Raw genomic sequence first — 18,714 nt, forward strand, 5'->3', positions numbered from 1 at the left:
TCACTCTCACCTTCACTCACTACCAACTTTTCTACCTCTTCCCGGAACAGAGTAGAGGATTAGGAAATGAGGTCGCAGTCATACTTTTCCCAGCTCAAGCATGGGGTCCCAACCAGTTCTTCACGAACTGCTCCAGTGTGGATCCCTTTTATGGGGTACGCTTGTTCAGGAACAGACTGCTCAAGTGTGGGTCCTAAGTCTCGTCAGAAAACCTATTTCAGCATGGGCTCCTCTCGCCATGGTCCCACTTTCAGGAGCCTGCTCCAGCACGGGATCCTCTCCATGGAGTCACAGCCTCCTTTGGGCATGGGGTTCTCCAGGTGGACACCTGCTTCACCATGGATTTCCATGGGCTGCAACACACACGTGCTACTTTACCACAGTCTTCGCCATGGGCTGCAGAGCAATCTCTGCTCCAGCACCCGGAGCATCTCCTCTCCCTCCTGCACCTTGGTGTCTGAAGGGCTGTTTCTCTCATCTTCTCACTTCTCTCCTTGGGCTGCTGTTGTGTAGGTTTTTCACCTTCTTAAACTTGTCCCCGAGGTGCTGCCACCTCACTGATGGGCTTGGCCCTGGGCAGTGACCGCTCCGTTTGGAGCCGGATGGCATTGGCTCTGTCAGACATGAGGAAAGGTTCTGGCAGCTTCTCACAGAGGCCACCCCTGTAACCCTTCCGCTACCACATCCTTGCCATGCAAATTGAATAAAGTATCCTAATGCTAAGAGGGACAAGCATTGCTAATTCAAGTGAACCAGAGAGAAGCTGTCACGGCACTACACCTTCGGATCTGGTCCACTTCTCCAGAAGAAACTCTGCCAAGGTAAATTAAGCTACGTAACAGAAAATGATGGCGGCGAGTGCTGAGACCATATTTCTCATCTGTGGGCTCAGAGCCTTTGGCTCCGTTTTAAGGACTCTGGATTCAAACCGGTGCTCCTACCAAGCCAGGAGTGAGAATCCCTGCACACACCCTCATCGCTTTCGTGCGACATACACAAACGTCTCGGAGCTACCAGCTTTAAACAAAAACAACACCCCCTCATACAGGCAGTAGCAGCAGCTGCCCTTACTTCGCTGCCGTTCTTACTCCGCGGATCGGTCCCACCGCCCCTCACCTGGGTCGGGTCGGGCCGGGCTGGGCCAGGCTCGCTGCGCCTCCAGCACGGCCGCACCGCCTCCCTCCCGCTGCGCCCGGAACCGGCCGCGCACACTGCGCATGCGCGGCGCCTGGCGCAGGCGCGGCGGCGGCGGCGGGACGGGAGGAGCTCGGCGCGGTTCCCCGGTCGCCCTCAGCGGCGCTGCCGGGGCTACGCTGGTGCTCGGTACCGCTGGGAAGGACGGGGGACTCGGTAGCGATGCCCTACACACGGAAGAACGCGCATCTTTATCGGCTTCATAGTTACTGCAGAGTGAGTGTCGTCAGCCTCCTAAACGCTTTGGCAGGCAGTCATCAGCAAGCTGCAGGGACGTGAAAAATAAATGATGCTGTAGTTGCTGCATGATACCACATAATCACAGAATCAATTAGGTTAGAAAACAGCTCTAAGAACACTGAGGGTGCAGCTCTCTCAAAGGCAGAAGAAGCCTTTATTTAAGCGCAGTTCTGATGTATTTTGGTAACTACTAACTGGTAATCACACATCTGAGACAGATGCTGTATTCTCAGTTAAGAGTTAAGACAAAACAGCACTTCTGTTCCCTAACATCAAAGCAATACACAACTTAATGCAAGGCATGTATAACATAAGAATGGCTCTCAGTGAAAATACCTTCAGAAAAATTCACAAATATTTTGAAAGGAATTTGTTTGAAGATTGTTAGGTTATTCTCTCCCAAGGTTATCTTGCCTGAGTTGGTTTGAGCTGAAAGTAGTGGAATGCTGACAAATAAGGAACAAAAGTAAATGTGGACAAGTTTGTCTAGTATTTTTTCAGGTTTTTAATTTTAAAATATCAAGGATATATCGTTTTCAGTTTCACAAGCTAAAGCCATAGGCAGTTTATGATATTCAAAGAGTCCTGCCACTGCCTGCATCAAATTGGTGGAAACACATGCACTGCCATTTCCAAGAGGCACTGAAAGCCCAGAAGTGGCTCACTGTATTTTCTTGAGCTGCCTATACGTATACAATAAAAAGGGAAGATCAATCAGATCCCAGAGAACATGTGGATTGCTTGCTTTATCCGTGACCTCTCTCCAGCAACTGCTTTCAAGCAGCACATACAATTGTTTGTGACTTGGGTTTTGGTTCAGGACCCTCTGGCCAAGATGGGCTCCCATGTCTGCATGCTGCTGAAGTATCATAAGATGAGGGAAAAGGACCTGTAGGAACTTTAATGAGGATGTATTTGAGTCCATCTCTAGGTGACCATAAGTGATGACATGAATCCAAAGGCAGTGTTCAGTCTACTCTGCCCATTCCATGCTTTCTTTCATCTAAGGACATCTCGCTATTGACAGGTTGGTCTGTTGACATTTTGTGATTAGTAGTGAACTATGAAGGGCCATCAATCCACTCATACAGAGCTTTCATGGACTTCAGTGCAAATCCAGTGTGAGGGCAGAAAGGAGAAAAAAGTCCCTGATTTTTATTCTCACAGGCTATTAGGATGAGTAAGAGTGGAAATTGCTTAGTTCTCACCAGGGAGAACTTTGCAACTCACGAGATTAGGCTTGAAATGCCATATTGAAGTTTATCCTGTAGGAGTTCATAGACAAAAACTCCCTTTGTGCTAGTGCAAACAAGGCCCGTGGCATTTTTTGACTGCCTATACAGCACTTTTCCTTTTATAATTGACAGGTTGCAGAGCTTTCCTGACAGGTGAAGTATATCAATAGAGTGCAATCCAGAGGAACTTCTCCATCTGTGTGTTAGCTCCATGTTGTGCCCTAGACATGGGAGCCTTAGTTCCGAGTACAGTGCCAAGTCTGCTACTGCTCAAATGAGCATTAGCCAAAATGGCTTTCAGTTTGATTCAAACTACAATAAGATCTCCTGAGATTAAAGGAGCACACAGTAATTTATTTTGGTGCAGACCATTCTGAGTGTGTTGATACTGTGAAGCATCTTGCTTTGACAAGCTGCTCACCAGAGGTTTCATGGCTGGTGTGAAAGTATCAGGAATATCACATCCATTCTCTGGGTTACTTGACTGTGGTGTGTAATTGCTAGCACTGTTTCTAAGCCCTGAGTTTCATGCAGATCATCTAAAGACATTGAGGCATGAGAACACTGAGTGTATGTAACATGAATGCTCTCACAAGGAGCTCTTGGTAGCTCCAGAGACTCAGTTGTGGCTTGAGACAAAAGGATCCCATCTCATCTTCGTGAAATCATTTACTGTCCTATGGTCTCAATTGGTTTTAATAACGTATTTTTCTATGCTGATATCTCAGAAGCAGGAAAAAAACAGAAGATATCTCTTAAAGGGCATACTTAAATTTACAGATACTGCTGTTGATCGCTTTCAACTTAAAAGGCTTATATAACCTGGCTGTGAAACCGAGATATGTTTTCTGTAGTGGCCTGAAGTGATGTCCCCAACTTTCAAGGTCTTCCATTAAAGTAGGAGAAATACTTGGGGAGTCATCGGTGTCAAAGCCATAACTGGGTTTGATTCAGAGCACTTTGTATCAGTTGCAGATTATGGCGAAAAATACTTTCCCTAGCAAATTTTTGAAATCAGTTTTCCCTTTTGAAAGAAATTTGACACCTTTGGGAGGTGTCTCCAACACGATTTACTGCTGGTCTTAATGTGGCCTATTTGTTATACAGAAAATAATAAAAATATAAGTCAGCTGACTTTTATTAGGCTGACAAATAGGATTACCACCCTTCAGTTTGTGTGACAAGAGTTCTTGAAAAGGTCAGCAAAAAAACAACTGTCTTGTTCTCTGGCTTGTGAATTTTCTTCCAGGAGAAGAAAACTAGGCAGGAGTCCTTGTCTCCAGTTACACTTTTTCTGGAATATTCTAAGTTGTTCTATTATGGGACAATCTAATCCCATGAGGGGTGATGCATGGTAATGCTCTCCAAGAAGTGCCAGAAGGTTCTCTTGGCAGCATTTGTAATGTGCTGTGAGGTCTCCCAGTGAAGGTTACTATGTAAATGAAAATCGTACAGTAATAGCTCTGATAATGTCCTAATCTGCATATCTCATTTCTTACATGGAATTTATCCAAACCAGAAAGCAATTCTAGCTTTAATCATGAAGCAGAGGAATAACGAAAGTTCCAGTTAAGAATATATTGCAGAAATCAATAGCAGCAAAGCCTGCCACTATTGAAATATATTTATTTTAAATCTCTTGAGCCTGATAATGAAATACAGTTTTAGCAAATGGACCTGCCCAGTCAGCTATGTCTTTAGCCCTTATAACTAAGAAGTCTCATTTAAAATGCATTCGACTTTCAAATGCAGTTGCTTTTGCTCCAAACAGTAGTCAGCTATGAAGGGCCATCACTCTACCCGTGCTTCCATGGACTTCAATGCAAATCCAGTGTGAGGGCAGAAAGGAGAAAAAAGTCCCTGATTTTCATCCTCACAGGCTATTGAGATGAATAGGAGTGGAAATTGCTTAACTCTCGCCAGGGAGAGCTCTGCAACTCACGAGATTAGGCTTGAAATGCCATATTGAAGTTTATCCTGTGGGAGTTCATAGATAAAAACGCCCTTTGTATTAGTGCAAGCAAGGCCGTGGCATTTTTTGACTGCCTGTACAGCACTTGCTCTAGTGAAGGGTAATGTAGAAAGTTTGAGGCATGTTTCTGGTATGGACTAATTGCTAGCAGTGTTGCACTGTTTCAGTTTCCCATTGATTATATAGAGTTGCAGAGAGATTTTAAAGAGATAGAAGAATTTTTGGCATCAGTTCTCACTCTCAGGCTCATGGATCCTACAAAGCCCTTCAATTTATATGTGCATGAATGAAAATGAATAGCTAGTGGAGTGATAACACTGAAATAAGGGCCTCACCAGAGACCAGTTTCATACTACTCTGTACAACTAGATCTGATTTTGTTGAATCAGTGGGGGCAGCAGCTAAAGTATTGGAAAGAAGTTATCCCCTTGTTCTGGAATACACTGTAACAAATTGATGTTCCACACAAGGTGGAAATACTTTTGAAACAGTACATAACTCCAGCCTTATTGCCACAATGGGTACACAAGTACAAATGGATTCTTCCAGTGCTGGATAATATACATTAGAAAAGATGCAGTGGGGTCAAACATCACTAATGTGAGCAGATGATGAACACTTCAAGTAAACTGCAGGCAGATGTAACTGATGTTCCTTTGCACAATCCAGATCTAACTTTGAAGGTGGTTCATCTTCGTACTGGCATGGGCAACAATGAATGAGACACACTGTGAACAGCCAAGGGCGAGTAATAGAAGTTGAACCTCAGTAGTCTCCAAAATAACAAACTGCATTCTACTTTCGCTTATATGATGCAGCACAGCAAAACCTAAGGAGGATTCAAGGAATGAAGTTAAGGATGTGTCCTGGTTTTGGGCAAATTTGGGGGAAAACCTCCAGAAGGAGCCCCCAGACAGCAAACCCCACGACTCCTCCCCCCCACCCCACCGGGTTCGGGAAGAATTTCCTCGGAGAAGAGTGGGAGAAAAAACCTGTTTATTTAACAAGCAAGACACTCCCCAGCACAGGGAAAAAAGACAACACCAGCTGACAAAAAAACTCTTTCACCGTTCTGAAGGGATGACAAACTCAGTCTCTCTGGCGAGTGGTCGCTCAGTTATCAGTCTCTGGCACTGGGGATGACTGCTGCCGGTGACAGAGTGTAGACTCCCGGTGTTTCTTGGGGTTTCCCAGGTCCCCGTCCGGAACAGGTTCAGATGGTATCCAGGAGAGGGAGGGGACGGGGTGGAAGAGAAAACAGTCCAGGGAAAAGGTTGGACTGCCTAGCTGAACTAACTAATAAGAAAAAAGCAAGGGCAAAGCGAAGGAAAGAAAAAGAGGCAGAAGCGAGCAAGCAGGCAAGCAAGCAGGCAAGCAAGCAGGCAAGCAAGCAAGCCGAGCTAAAACCTCTCCTAAACATAGACCATGGGGGAGGTGAGCCGGCTGATAACAAGACAAAACAAAGCTTCACTCTCAGACTCAGTCCTGGAAGCACAGGACATAATACCAAACATAATCAGGACACACGATTGGAGATACAAACACCATAACATCACCCTAGGACATTCCACCCCTTATCTCCATATCGTGAACATACTAAACAGCATGTAAAAACTTCAGCAAGTAGAAATTTCCATCTTTCACTTACTCGGACACATTTTCTTCCATCTCACTTGCTCAAACCTTCGACACTTACACATTTCCTTCTATCTCACTTGCTCAGACCTTTGACACTTACATATTTCCTTCTGTCTCATGCTGCCTCACCCCACAATCAGATCTCCCTGAGGCACACATCGTGTTGTTCCATCTCTCTGCATTACCCACCATGTACAACCTGGTCCTTGAGCAAAGACAATCCCACGAATGGGTTTGTCTGTACTCGGGGCAGAATTGATCCAAACTGCCTTCCCTAACAAACCTCTGATATGTGCCACTGGGACTTTGTCTCCATCTACTATATTCAGGGACTCAGACTGGGCAGGGCCCGCTTGGTTGGTGGAACCCCGGGTGTTAACTAACCAAGTGGCCTTTGCTAAATGCTGCTCCCAGTTTTTGAATGATCCCCCACCCAATGCTCTCAAGGTGGTTTTTAACAGTCCATTGTACCTTTCCACTTTCCCTGCAGCTGGTGCATGGTAGGGGATATGGTACACCCACTCAATGCCATGTTCCCTAGCCCAAGTGTTGATAAGGCTATTCTTGAAATGAGTCCCATTGTCTGACTCAATCCTCTCAGGGGTGCCATGCCTCCAAAGGACCTGCTTTTCAAGGCCCAGGATGGTGTTACGGGCTGTAGCATGAGACACAGGGTAGGTCTCCAACCATCCATGAATCGGTATAAAGGTAAAGCTTTGGCCACTTCTCTCTTCCTGCAATGTCTAAGGCCAGTTGAACCGCTTTGAGTTCAGCAAGTTGACTGGATCCACCCTCTCCTTCAGTGGCCTCTGCTACCCGTTGCATGGGGCTCCATACGGCTGCTTTCCACCTCCGATTCATCCCCACAATGCGACAGGAACCGTCAGTGAATAGAGCATAGCGTGTTTCCTCTGCTGGCAGTTGGTTATATGGTGGAGCTTCTTCAGCCCGTGTCACTGGTTCTTGTTCCTCATCTGTGACACCAAAACTTTCACCTTCAGGCCAATTTGTAATTACTTCCAAAATCCCAGGGCGATTCAGTTTTCCAATCCGGGTGCACTGTGTAATGAGGGCAATCCACTTGCTCCATGTAGCACTGGTGGCATGGTGGGTTGAGGGAACCTTTCCTCTGAACATCCACCCCAGCACTGGTAGTCGGGGTGCCAGAAGGAGTTGTGCTTCTGTGCCAACCACCTCTGAGGCTGCTTGGACCCCTTCGTAGGCGGCCAAGATCTCCTTCTCTGTTGGGGTGTAGTTAGCTTCAGACCCTCTGTAGCTCCGACTCCAAAATCCTAATGGTCGGCCTCGAGTCTCACCAGGCACCTTCTGCCACAGGCTCCAGGACAGACCATGGTTTCCGGCTGCAGAGTAGAGCACGTTCTTCACATCTGGTCCCGTCCTGACTGGGCCAAGGGCTACTGCATGAGCAATTTCCTGCTTTATCTGGGCAAAAGCTTGTTGCTGCTCAGGGCCCCAATGGAAATCGTTCTTCTTGCGGGTGACCAGGTAAAGAGGGCTCACGATCTGACTGTACTCAGGAATGTGCATCCTCCAAAAACCTATGGTGCCTAGGAAAGCTTGTGTCTCCTTCTTGTTGGTTGGTGGGGACATAGCTGTGATTTTGTTGATGACATCAGTAGGAATCTGACGCCGTCCATCTTGCCACTTCACTCCCAGGAACTGTATCTCTCGAGCAGGTCCCTTAACTTTACTCTTCTTGATGGCGAAGCCGGCTTCCAGGAGGATTTGGATGATTCTCTCTCCTTTCTTGAACACTTCTGCTGCTGTGTTCCCCCACACAATGATATCATCAATATATTGTAAATGTTCTGGAGCCTCACCTTTTTCTAGTGTAGTCTGGATCAGTCCATGGCAGATAGTAGGACTGTGCTTCCACCCCTGGGGCAGTCGATTCCAGGTGTACTGCACTCCCCTCCATGTGAAAGCGAACTGAGGCCTGCACTCTGCTGTCAGAGGAATAGAGAAAAATGCATTGGCGATATCAATAGTGGCGTACCACTTTGCTGCCTTGGACTCCAGCTCGTACTGCAGTTCCAGCATGTCCGGCACGGCAGCGCTCAGTGGTGGAGTCACCTCATTCAATGCACGATAGTCTACGGTCAATCTCCATTCTCCTTCAGATTTACGCACAGGCCAGATGGGGCTGTTGAAGGGTGAGTGGGTTTTGCTGACCACCCCTTGGCTTTCCAGCTCACGGATCATTTTATGGATGGGAACCACAGCATCTCGAGTTGTTCTGTATTATCGGCGATGCACTATGGAAGTGGCAATTGGTACCTTTTGCTCTTCTCCTTTCAGAAGTCCTACAGTACTTGGATTCTCAGACAGTCCAGACAAGGTGTTCAATTGCTGGATGCCCTCTGTCACCACAGCTGCTATCCCAAATGCCCACCTGAATCCTTTTGGATCTTTAAAATACCCCCTTCGGAGGTAATCTATGCCCAAAATGCATGGGGCCTCTGGGCCAGTCACAATAGGATGTTTTTTCCATTCATGTCCAGTCAAGCTCACATCAGCTTCCACCAAGGTAAAGTCCTGTGATCCACCTGTCACACCAGCAATAGAAACAGATTCTGCCCCCACATATCTTGATGGGACTAATGTGCATTGGGCACCAGTATCAACCAAAGCTTTATACTTTTGTGGTTCCGATGTGCCAGGCCAACGAATCCACACAGTCCAGAAGACACGATTTTCCCTCGCCTCTCCCTGGCTAGAGGCAGGGCCCCTCTAAGCCTGTTTATCCTTCTTTCCTTGGGCATATGTCTTAGAGGTTCCTTCAAGGGGATCAGATATATCATCATCATCATACTTGGCAGCTTGGCTACGGGCAACTGGAGCTGCTCTCCTTTTGGTGGAACTTCCTCTTTGGGTCTTGCCTTCCTTCAATTCACGCACCCGTTGTGCCAGAGCAGCAGTAGATTTTCCATCCCATCTCCTCATGTTTTCTCCGCAATCACGTAGGAAGAACCACAGCTCAGCTCGTGGGGTGTACCTCCTCTCCCCATCAGGGGAACGTCTGCGTTGGATACCAGGGCCTCTAATTTGTACTGCTGAGATTTGGAGAAGGTCCTCTTTAATCTTCTCCCTGAGTCTTTTATGATTGTCCTCTATCTTGTATTCTAATTTCTGCAGACGTGTTTCCACAGCTGCAATTCTGGCATGTGTTGGGCCATGCACAGCATCTGCATATGCTCGGAGCTTCTTTGCCATATCAAGCACGGTCTCATCCCTCTCGTCCCGCTTCATTATTGCTAAAGCAGAAGCGTATTCATGGGGCCCAAGTCGTACAAGTTTTCGCCACATCACAGATGTACATGGTACCAAGTCCAGATTCCTAGTTGTTATGTCATCTGAGAAGATAATCTCTGCCACTGCCATTTCTCTCAGGCGTTGGATCCCTTGTTCTATCGTCTTCCAGTGGGTCTGCTGCATATAAAGATCATCTGCACACAGGTATCTTTGTGCTACACTGTCCAGGACCCGTGCCCAGAGGCTGTGAGGGTTAGGCCCTCTCATCATTCCTTGGTCGATGACAGGATCATGTGACAGGGATCCCAAATGCCTGGCTTCAGTGCCATCCAGAATTGTAGCCTCGCCTGCAGCATCCCAAAGACGGACCAACCAACTAATTATAGACTCATCAGGTCGTCGGGTGTAATCCTTTCTTAGGCCACGGAGGTCCTTTAGGGAAAAAGACTCAATATTGGCCTCTGATCTTTTACCAGTTGCTTTGACTCCTGGTTTTATGTCAGGAGGCGTCGAGGGTCCTTCTCCTGCATCATCATCATCATCATCATCCACTGGTCGATCAGTCTTGTCTGTGCACTTTCCACTTCTCGTGCTGGTAGCAACAGCCATTGGTTGAGGCTTACTGACAGGTTTAGCTGCTGGCTTAGGCTCACTGTCTGGTGTAGTTGTTGGCCTCGAGCCTGGGGTGTTGGCTGCAGCCTGAGTGACTGGGATAGTGGCTGATTTATCTGCCTGTCCCCCTTCCTCTGTCTGCTGCCCTACAGTATCTAGCAGGGTACGGTAAGCATATGCCAGGGCCCAGCTCACTGCAATGATCTTCTTCTCCTTAGAATTACCATGGCACTTCTCTTTCAGGTACTTTGCCACCTCAGCTGGGTTCTGAATTTGTTCACATGGAAAATCCCAGGATGTAGGGTCAGAAAATTCCTTTAAGATTTGGCCCATATCCTCCCATTTCCCACACCATTCAGGATTCCTCACGCCTGGCTCTACTCTGGGGTCAGGGGTCTCAGCCCCTCTAGAAATCTCAGCTCTCATTCTAGAGAAACTGCAGACTGTATAGAGAAAGCTTACTATATTAAACACCAGAAAGATGGTCTCTTTAACACTCAGGGGGAACTGAACATTCTCTAATAAGGATGTAACAAATTCAGAGGAGAAGAAGGAGAACAAAGGCTGAAAAGCCTCATCCCCTGCTTCTCCTCTAACAAACTGAGTGCACAACCACAACCAAGAACCATACATTCCTGGAACAGATTCCAGCACCTTTATAAATCTCCTGCAGGCCATTAAAACCAAGCCCAGCCCGATGGATATTTTGGTCAATGCCCCTCTGCTACAGAAACTACGCATTAGGGACAATACCGGAGCTATTTCTGGATAAGCAAATAAACCCAGGGACCACAAAGGTATTAAGACTTCAAAAAACCCTAGGGACCAAAAACCCATGCAGGCCTCCACCCCAAAAGACATGAATTCCAACAACATAGCCAATAACTGCTCTATACCAACACAAAAGAATTTGAACCAAATTATTATTATTAGAACAGGGTTTTTTCCCACTTTCTCGAGCCTCGAGTTGGGCGCCAATTTATTTGTCCTGGTTTTGGGCAAATTTGGGGGAAAACCTCCAGAAGGAGCCCCCAGACAGCAAACCCCACGACTCCTCCCCCCCACCCCACCGGGTTCGGGAAGAATTTCCTCGGAGAAGAGTGGGAGAAAAAACCTGTTTATTTAACAAGCAAGACACTCCCCAGCACAGGGAAAAAAGACAACACCAGCTGACAAAAAAACTCTTTCACCGTTCTGAAGGGATGACAAACTCAGTCTCTCTGGCGAGTGGTCGCTCAGTTATCAGTCTCTGGCGCTGGGGATGACTGCTGCCGGTGACAGAGTGTAGCCTCCCGGTGTTTCTTGGGGTTTCCCAGGTCCCCGTCCGGAACAGGTTCAGATGGTATCCAGGAGAGGGAGGGGACGGGGTGGAAGAGAAAACAGTCCAGGGAAAAGGTTGGACTGCCTAGCTGAACTAACTAATAAGAAAAAAGCAAGGGCAAAGCGAAGGAAAGAAAAAGAGGCAGAAGCGAGCAAGCAGGCAAGCAAGCAGGCAAGCAAGCAGGCAAGCAAGCAAACCGAGCTGAAACCTCTCCTAAACATAGACCATGGGGGAGGTGAGCCGGCTGATAACAAGACAAAACAAAGCTTCACTCTCAGACTCAGTCCTGGAAGCACAGGACATAATACCAAACATAATCAGGACACACGATTGGAGATACAAACACCATAACATCACCCTAGGACAGGATGTGATTTAGATTGCTTTATTGGGTTTTTTTGTCCACTTTTTTCCTTTAAATGAACATTAGCTAAAATCACAAAATTACAAGAAGACTGCTCAGGAGTAATTAAAAATAGATAAGTATTCCAACTGTTGTCATTAAGATTAACAGGACTATTCATTTGTTTAGATTTAACAGCATGTGTTTGAAAGTCGTGATGTAACTTTAGTAAGACCAGAAAAGGGATCATCCCCTTGCTAGTGAGGCTGCATCTTGAATCCTATGTTCAGTTTTGGGCCCCTCCTTTGCTACAGAACAGACGCTGTGCTGGAGCATGTGTCCAGAGAAGGGGAGCAAAGCTACTGGAGGATCTGGAGAGCAAAATGTACGAAGAGCACTTGAGGGAGCTGGGGTTGTTTGGCCTGAAGACAATGAGCCTGAGGGGAGAATGTATTGCTTTCTATAACTCCCCTGAAAGACTTGCAAGGCTCCTGGCATGCATTTCATAAGAATCACTGCACCTCTTCACCCTAGTCTCAAGGATTTACTTGAGGGAGGGATGCAAGGGTAGAACATTGATGAATGATGTGATGAGATACCATTGCTCTTGCTCTATGTTTGTGTATATATATGTATATATATATATATAATTTATTTGCTACACACTCATACATATTTGTATGTATTTGCAGTCTGAAGCAGATAAAATGTATAGTTTTGGTCAGTTTAAAATATGCTGTCTGAGGAACAGATTAATGGAGAATGGGTGAGACAGCACAGCATTGAAAGGTAGAAATTGCAGTGAATCAGGACAGCATGCTTTTTGAATTTGTATCTTTTGGAGCACTGGGAAGTTTTTATTGAAAATTGTAAATATAGATGTAAATGTAAATGTAGAATGTCTGGAATTGATGTCACATGGTGATGAAAATTCATTTTTGTAGGAAATTCATTGTTCATTGAGAGGTGCCTACCATTAGGAGGAGTCTAAATTAATTACTCCTGCTTTCTACTAAAATCTTTTTAATTCAGTGGACCACAGAGAGCTTATATGGAAGGGCATCTGAATCCTGTATGGCAAGTCAGAATATACAAACTGCAAATTCACTGATTCCCTTCCAGCAGCTGACAAAACATGTCCACCCATCTGAATTCTGTTTTGTTCCTCTCTATAACTTCATAAAAATTACTTCTACCTTTATGACTATGCTGTGCTGATTACTGGCTGATTCCCATATGTTGAGCAATCATGCTTTACAACTTTCTCATATGTGAAAGTTGCTATTTCTTATTTATATGATTTCTGTTTAGATTTCTGAAATGTGCCTATCAAGCTCCTAAAACCAAACTTCTGAAAATAAGTATGTAATATATTCCTTAAACTTTTCAATGTTTTCTCAAATGGCATATCTATCAAATAATTTCTTATTGATTGTTGAACTAGCTGTGTATTTCAGTTTCTCTGTTCTCCAATGCTACTTTTGCTTACATGCTTTCTTCTGTTTCTTAACTTTTTATATTTTTGTTTTCAGGGCCAAACTTTCTTCTCACTGTGTTTAACTGCTTTCAACCTTCATACCTTTTCTGATTTTTTCCTGGTTAAATAATTTAGTTAGTCTCTTTATTTCAATTTACCATCCATAAAGTTGGGGAAAAAATTATGTTCTGAATCAGTAAAGACATAATAATGAATTAATTAAAGATGATGACAGCTAAGATCCAGGGGCTCTATGAGTACTTATCACTGATTTAAAAATCTTTTTTTCACCAGGAGTTTTAAACCAAGGTAATGTTAAGCCATTTAAGATTCTCACTCATTTTCTGGTGATACTGGAAGTAAAGATTTGGCTGGTTTATGGCTCTCACAATAAAAGTGCCAGGATAGTATAGTCTTGTAGCTTTCTGATACTCTCATAATGAAGCTCGAGAATAACATAAGTATTCTATGACCAAGATGCAGTGGTCATCTTATGCATAAATTCCTGAATTGGATAATGGCCAACTTACGTAATAGTGGTGTATTGGGTTTGCATGGCCAGGTTTCTGGTAATGGGGGCTACAGGGATTGCTCTTGTGAGAAGCTCCTGGAAGCTTCCTCCATGTTTGGCAGAGCCAAAGCCAGCCAGTTCCAAGATGGACATGCCACTGGCCAAGATGGGCCAATTAGAAATGGTGGTAACACCTCTGTGATAATGGATTTAAGAAGGAAAATAGAAGTTGTTGTGCAGATATGATCACAGCCAAAGAAGAGCCAAGTGAGAACATGTGAGAGGAACAACTGTGCAGACACCAAGGTCAGTGCAGAAGGAGGGACAGGAGGTGCTCCAGCAGGTGCTGCAGCTGAGATGCCCCTGTGGCCTGTGCTGCAGACCATGGTGAAGCAGCTGCAGCCCATGGAGGATCACAGGGATGCAGGGATCCACCTGAAGCCCGTGGAGGAGACCCACACCCCAGCAGGTGGATGCCTGAGAGGAGGCTGTAACCCCATGGGAGGCCTGGGCTGGAGCAGGGTCCTGGCAGGGACCTGCAGACCTGGGGAGACACGAGCCCACACCAGGACTTGTGATCCCATGGGGTCCACGCTGGAGCAGCCTGTCCTTGAAGGACTGCACCCCGTGGAAAAGTGACCCACTTTGCAGCAGTTGGTGCAGGACTGTTGTCCATGTGAGAGTGGACTCTTACACTTCATGGAGAACTGTCTCCCATGGCAGGGACCCCATGGAGCAGGGGAAGGAGTTCCCTTCCCGAGCAGTAGGAGAAACAACAGGGGATGAACCGACCATAACCCCCATTCTCTGTCTCCATGTGCTGCTGGGGGGAAGGAGTAGAGCTGGGAAGGAGGGAGGAGTGGGAATAAGGTGGTTTTAAGGTCTTATTTTACTTCTAATTATCCTGCTCTGATTTTGTTAGTAATAAATTCAGTTAATATCTCTAATTCAAGCCTGTTTCGCCCATGAGGGTATTTCATGAGTAGTCTCTCTCTCAGTCCATGAACCCTTTGTTGTATTTTCTGTCCCCTGTCCATTTGCAGAGGAGAGTGAGTCTTTGGTGGGTGCCTGGCATGCAGACAGCGTAAATCCACAACAGTGTTTTTGGTGCCATGACTTGCATTCAAATTGAGGTTGCTGCCACCACAAGAACTAGATGCAGAGTGAAGATGGTCACATAATTGCTTTATACTTGACTGATTGCTAATGGGGTGATTTTCTGTCAGGCCAGAAACTGAGAACACTGCTTTCAGTGAAGTTACTCCCTGATATCTCCCTTGCACATGTGCTCAGACTGTCCTGGCTATGGCTGGGGAAATCCAAAACAAGTTCTCTGAACTTAGTCATTACACAGCTGTAAACAGAGTACAGAATTTGACTTTATTTCTTTGACTAACAGGAGCATTTACCACCATTGTGAGGAACTAAACCCCTAAATACTTCCTTGTCGATCTTTCAACAGGACTTTTCCACTCTCGCTGAATTTCCTTATGTGTCCCTAGAGGCCACTAAAAATTATTTTTAATGTTTTATACTGTGATATTGTGCATCGCCAAGACCTTTTTTGCATTTATCTTCTGTTGTTATAACTACACTCTTCTGAGGTGGCCAGTGGTGAGTTAGACACTGTTTTATATTGTATTCTAAATCATGCAGCCCTTGGTCTTGCAGATCTTTTATATTGGCTTATATGTTTCCATCTAAAGTGTTTATTTTCCATTTGATTTGTGATTAGAAATAGAAAAGCCAATAAAACCTCGAAACAGGCACACATTTGGTTCAGGCTGCTTGGCATTTGTTCATCCTATGTAGCTAACTAACGAAAGCCAATCCAGATACAGTATTCTGCCATTAGGTCCTGGCAGCCAGAGTCACATTAGAAAGAAACTTAGACATATTCCTTGTTGTATGTGTAAGATCAGCTGTATGCTTATTTTAACTTTTGGCCCTGGTTCAAGCTATTGTAATCAATATCTGGCTTGGATCAAGATGGGTTATGATTTTTTTATATTGTCTGCATAATAAGAGATCTCAAATATAGAGAAATTCAGACTGATGATACATTTAAAAGGCACTGTGGTTTCATTTATACCCAGTATATTAGCTTTTTCAGTTCATTGCTTTTTTTTGGAAATATTTGAAAACAAGGCCTATTTAAGAGTCAGTCAGACTTGGGTCACAAAATTTGAACTTCAAATAGAAATATAAAACAGCTGTGTTTGAAATATTGAAGACAATTCAATGTATCCAAATGAGCTGTGAAACAGTCTTCTTTTTTTGTGGCGTTAAGACATATCTGCCTTGTATAAGGAAACAATACAGAAAGACAGCAATTCCTTTCAGTAGTGTGTGGGATCACCAACAGTACAGCTGTGAAATACAGCTCCTGTTAGGTCAGATGTAATGCTGCACTAACACATCTATGCTGTATACACAGTTAGCTGCATACTGAGCAGAAATGTTGACTCGTATTCTATGGAAATCAGGGATCAGGGATCTATGCATTATGTGTCAGATGCAGGTATGACTGAAGACATCTGAACACAGGGACTGGTGCCTTCCAGGAAGCCTACAGTTGTATCTGTTATTTCAGCACACATAAAAAGTGCAAGAATTTTTAGCATTGCAGGAGTTGATTACATGAACATTTACGTTGTTAAACACCTCTAAGAAAATAAATGTGTCTTATTTTCCAGTGGCTGAGTAATTATTCCCTGCTAAAGCTTGTTTAAGCAGTACTGGACAGCACTTGTAGAAAATTGCCTTCACCTTTATAACTCTGTAGTTCTTTAAGTGTGTGTCTTTGCACATTCATATGCACATAATTACATCCATCTGCTATAATGAGATCAAAGAATGTTTATTTTAACTGTTAATCCAAAATGAAGTCAATAGTTGCACCAGTTTGTCACTTAACAGCTTGAGATCATTCTTTGATTCTGCTCCTGTCAGCCAAACATTATATTTGGAATTCATGAAATTTTTAGATTTTTAAATCATAGTTGTAATTGCATCTCAACCCATTCAGCTTGAATACAAATGCTGCGTTTGGATTTTTTTTTGTTTTTTAAAAATCATAATTGCTTCAGAACTGGCAAATAGTAAACAACCTTTTATTTTCCAAATTTGAGCCTGAATCAGCAGATGTTTCTGAGTAATGATTACTCAACCGAGTGGTCTCAGTCAAGTAGCTAAAAAGACACTTCATTCTAATGAAGTTAGGTAATAGAAGCATTTCCACTGTGACCCTGGTATGTTTTATAGGAAAACAGCTTGTAGTGGTTCAGTCCCCTTTTAAGTCAAGAGGACAAATAATTTTGTCCAAATACGTAAGAAATAAGTCAGTATAGAAAGACTCCAGAGGACGATCCAGCTCCATTCCTTCCAGTAGTATCCCAAGCTAGGAAGAAGATGCTTTGTTCTGATGTGTCCTGACAGCTGGAAGCACACTGCATTAAGCTCAGTGGTGGTCCAGCCTCTCTGGCCTTGCTTACATGTTTAGTCCTTACTGAAGAACAGTTTTAAACTTGCCAGAATCGGCTTTGGTGCGTTTATGGACTCAGCAGGAGTTCTTATATTTTATAGTTTGCCTAATGCAAGGTTATTAGAAGATATGTGAAGTTTCAGATATGCAAATCAGAATTTTAAAACATGGGTATTCATATACATGGACATTCATACACATTTCAAATCACGTTATAACTTGTGGAATATTTACAAATTGTATTCATCCCTTTCAATTCTTAGTACCGGTTTTATCAATTAGGGCTTACAACATCTTTAAGAAAAGGAAGATGCAGATCAGCGATTTCAAAGGAATTACTAAGTCATGCTAAACTTTGGACAATGTACGCTCATTCCCGAAATGAAAATAGAGAAGATAGAAATCGTGGTCTTGGGGAGAGGTCAAATGAGGACATTCGCTGGAGGGCTCGGCGCGCCATCTCTTGGTGGCGCCTGGAAGGCCCAGGAAGGGTTTTCCATCTGCGTGCGGAATGCTGCTCTCGGGAAGGGCTGCTGTGCCGTGTCCAGTCACTGGGTTATCACTGCCATTGCAAAGATTGTCAAAAATATAGTTATCGAACGGACTAAAGGAGTTTTCAACCTGCCAAAAGTTACTACCGGCCATTTTTGACAATTTTATGGCTGTTGGAAAATAGTAATCTTACGAACGTCAGCGCCGTGATTTAGACATTGACTGTTAATCACTTCATCTCCTCAGTGGCATATTCCCGTGGCAGGAACCCCCACGTTATCTCCCACAGTACGGAAGACATACGGAAGTGTTTGAGGCAGTAACCGTGTTTTAGGAGACTCTCAGCCTGTTACAGGTAGAAATAGCAGCTGGCACTACAGACGTGTTGAAGAATCGCGTCCGTTACTTCCTGCCTGCTGTGTGCCCATCATCACCTGCCATCCCTATGCAAGTCGGGCATTCCCTTGCTGTGCTCCTCTCTTTGTTTTTGCAGGGGGGTTCATCGGGGGCTGTCCGGAGACGTTTGTGGGCGCGGGGTGCGGGCGATGGCTGTGGCAGAGCTGTCGCCGGGGCCCGGCCCCGCGAGCCACGGCCAGCAGCGGGCCTGGCCCGTGGCGCGGCCGCGGGCGCCGGCCCGGCCGCAACCTGTTACTTTAAGGGCGGGCGGGGCGGGGGCGGGGCCGCGAGGAAGAGCTTGCTCGCCATTGGCTGTCGCGCGGGGCCGGGGCCGCCCCCGGCCCTTACTACTGTGTCCCTCGCTCGGTGTCAGCCAGGCGCACGGTGCGCATGCGCGGCGGGCGCTGCGCTGGCCGGCGGCGTTGGGGCGAGCGCCGGGGCTGCCGCGGGCGGGGAGCGGGAGCGCGGGGAGCCGGAGCCACAGCCGCAGCAACGAGCCGGAGCAGGCAGCCGCCGCCGCAGCCGG

General features: G+C 45.5%; 1 protein-coding gene across 2 annotated transcripts in view; it reads right to left on the reverse strand.

The window, feature by feature from the left end:
• Positions 1-1,213, reverse strand: part of FOCAD (focadhesin) — a 91,736-nt gene extending 90,523 nt beyond the window's left edge. Inside the window, exon 1 of one of the 2 annotated variants that reach the window (XM_088156668.1) lies at positions 1,117-1,213. The gene's annotated coding sequence lies outside the window, so the exon portion shown is untranslated. The remainder of the gene's footprint in view (positions 1-1,116) is intronic. The other variant, XM_088156669.1, reaches the window with a different exon arrangement.
• Between the last annotated feature and the right edge of the window lie 17,501 nt (positions 1,214-18,714).

Source organism: Sturnus vulgaris, chromosome Z, assembly GCF_052056855.1.
Source record: "Sturnus vulgaris isolate bStuVul1 chromosome Z, bStuVul1.hap1, whole genome shotgun sequence".
Lineage (NCBI taxonomy): Eukaryota > Metazoa > Chordata > Aves > Passeriformes > Sturnidae > Sturnus > Sturnus vulgaris.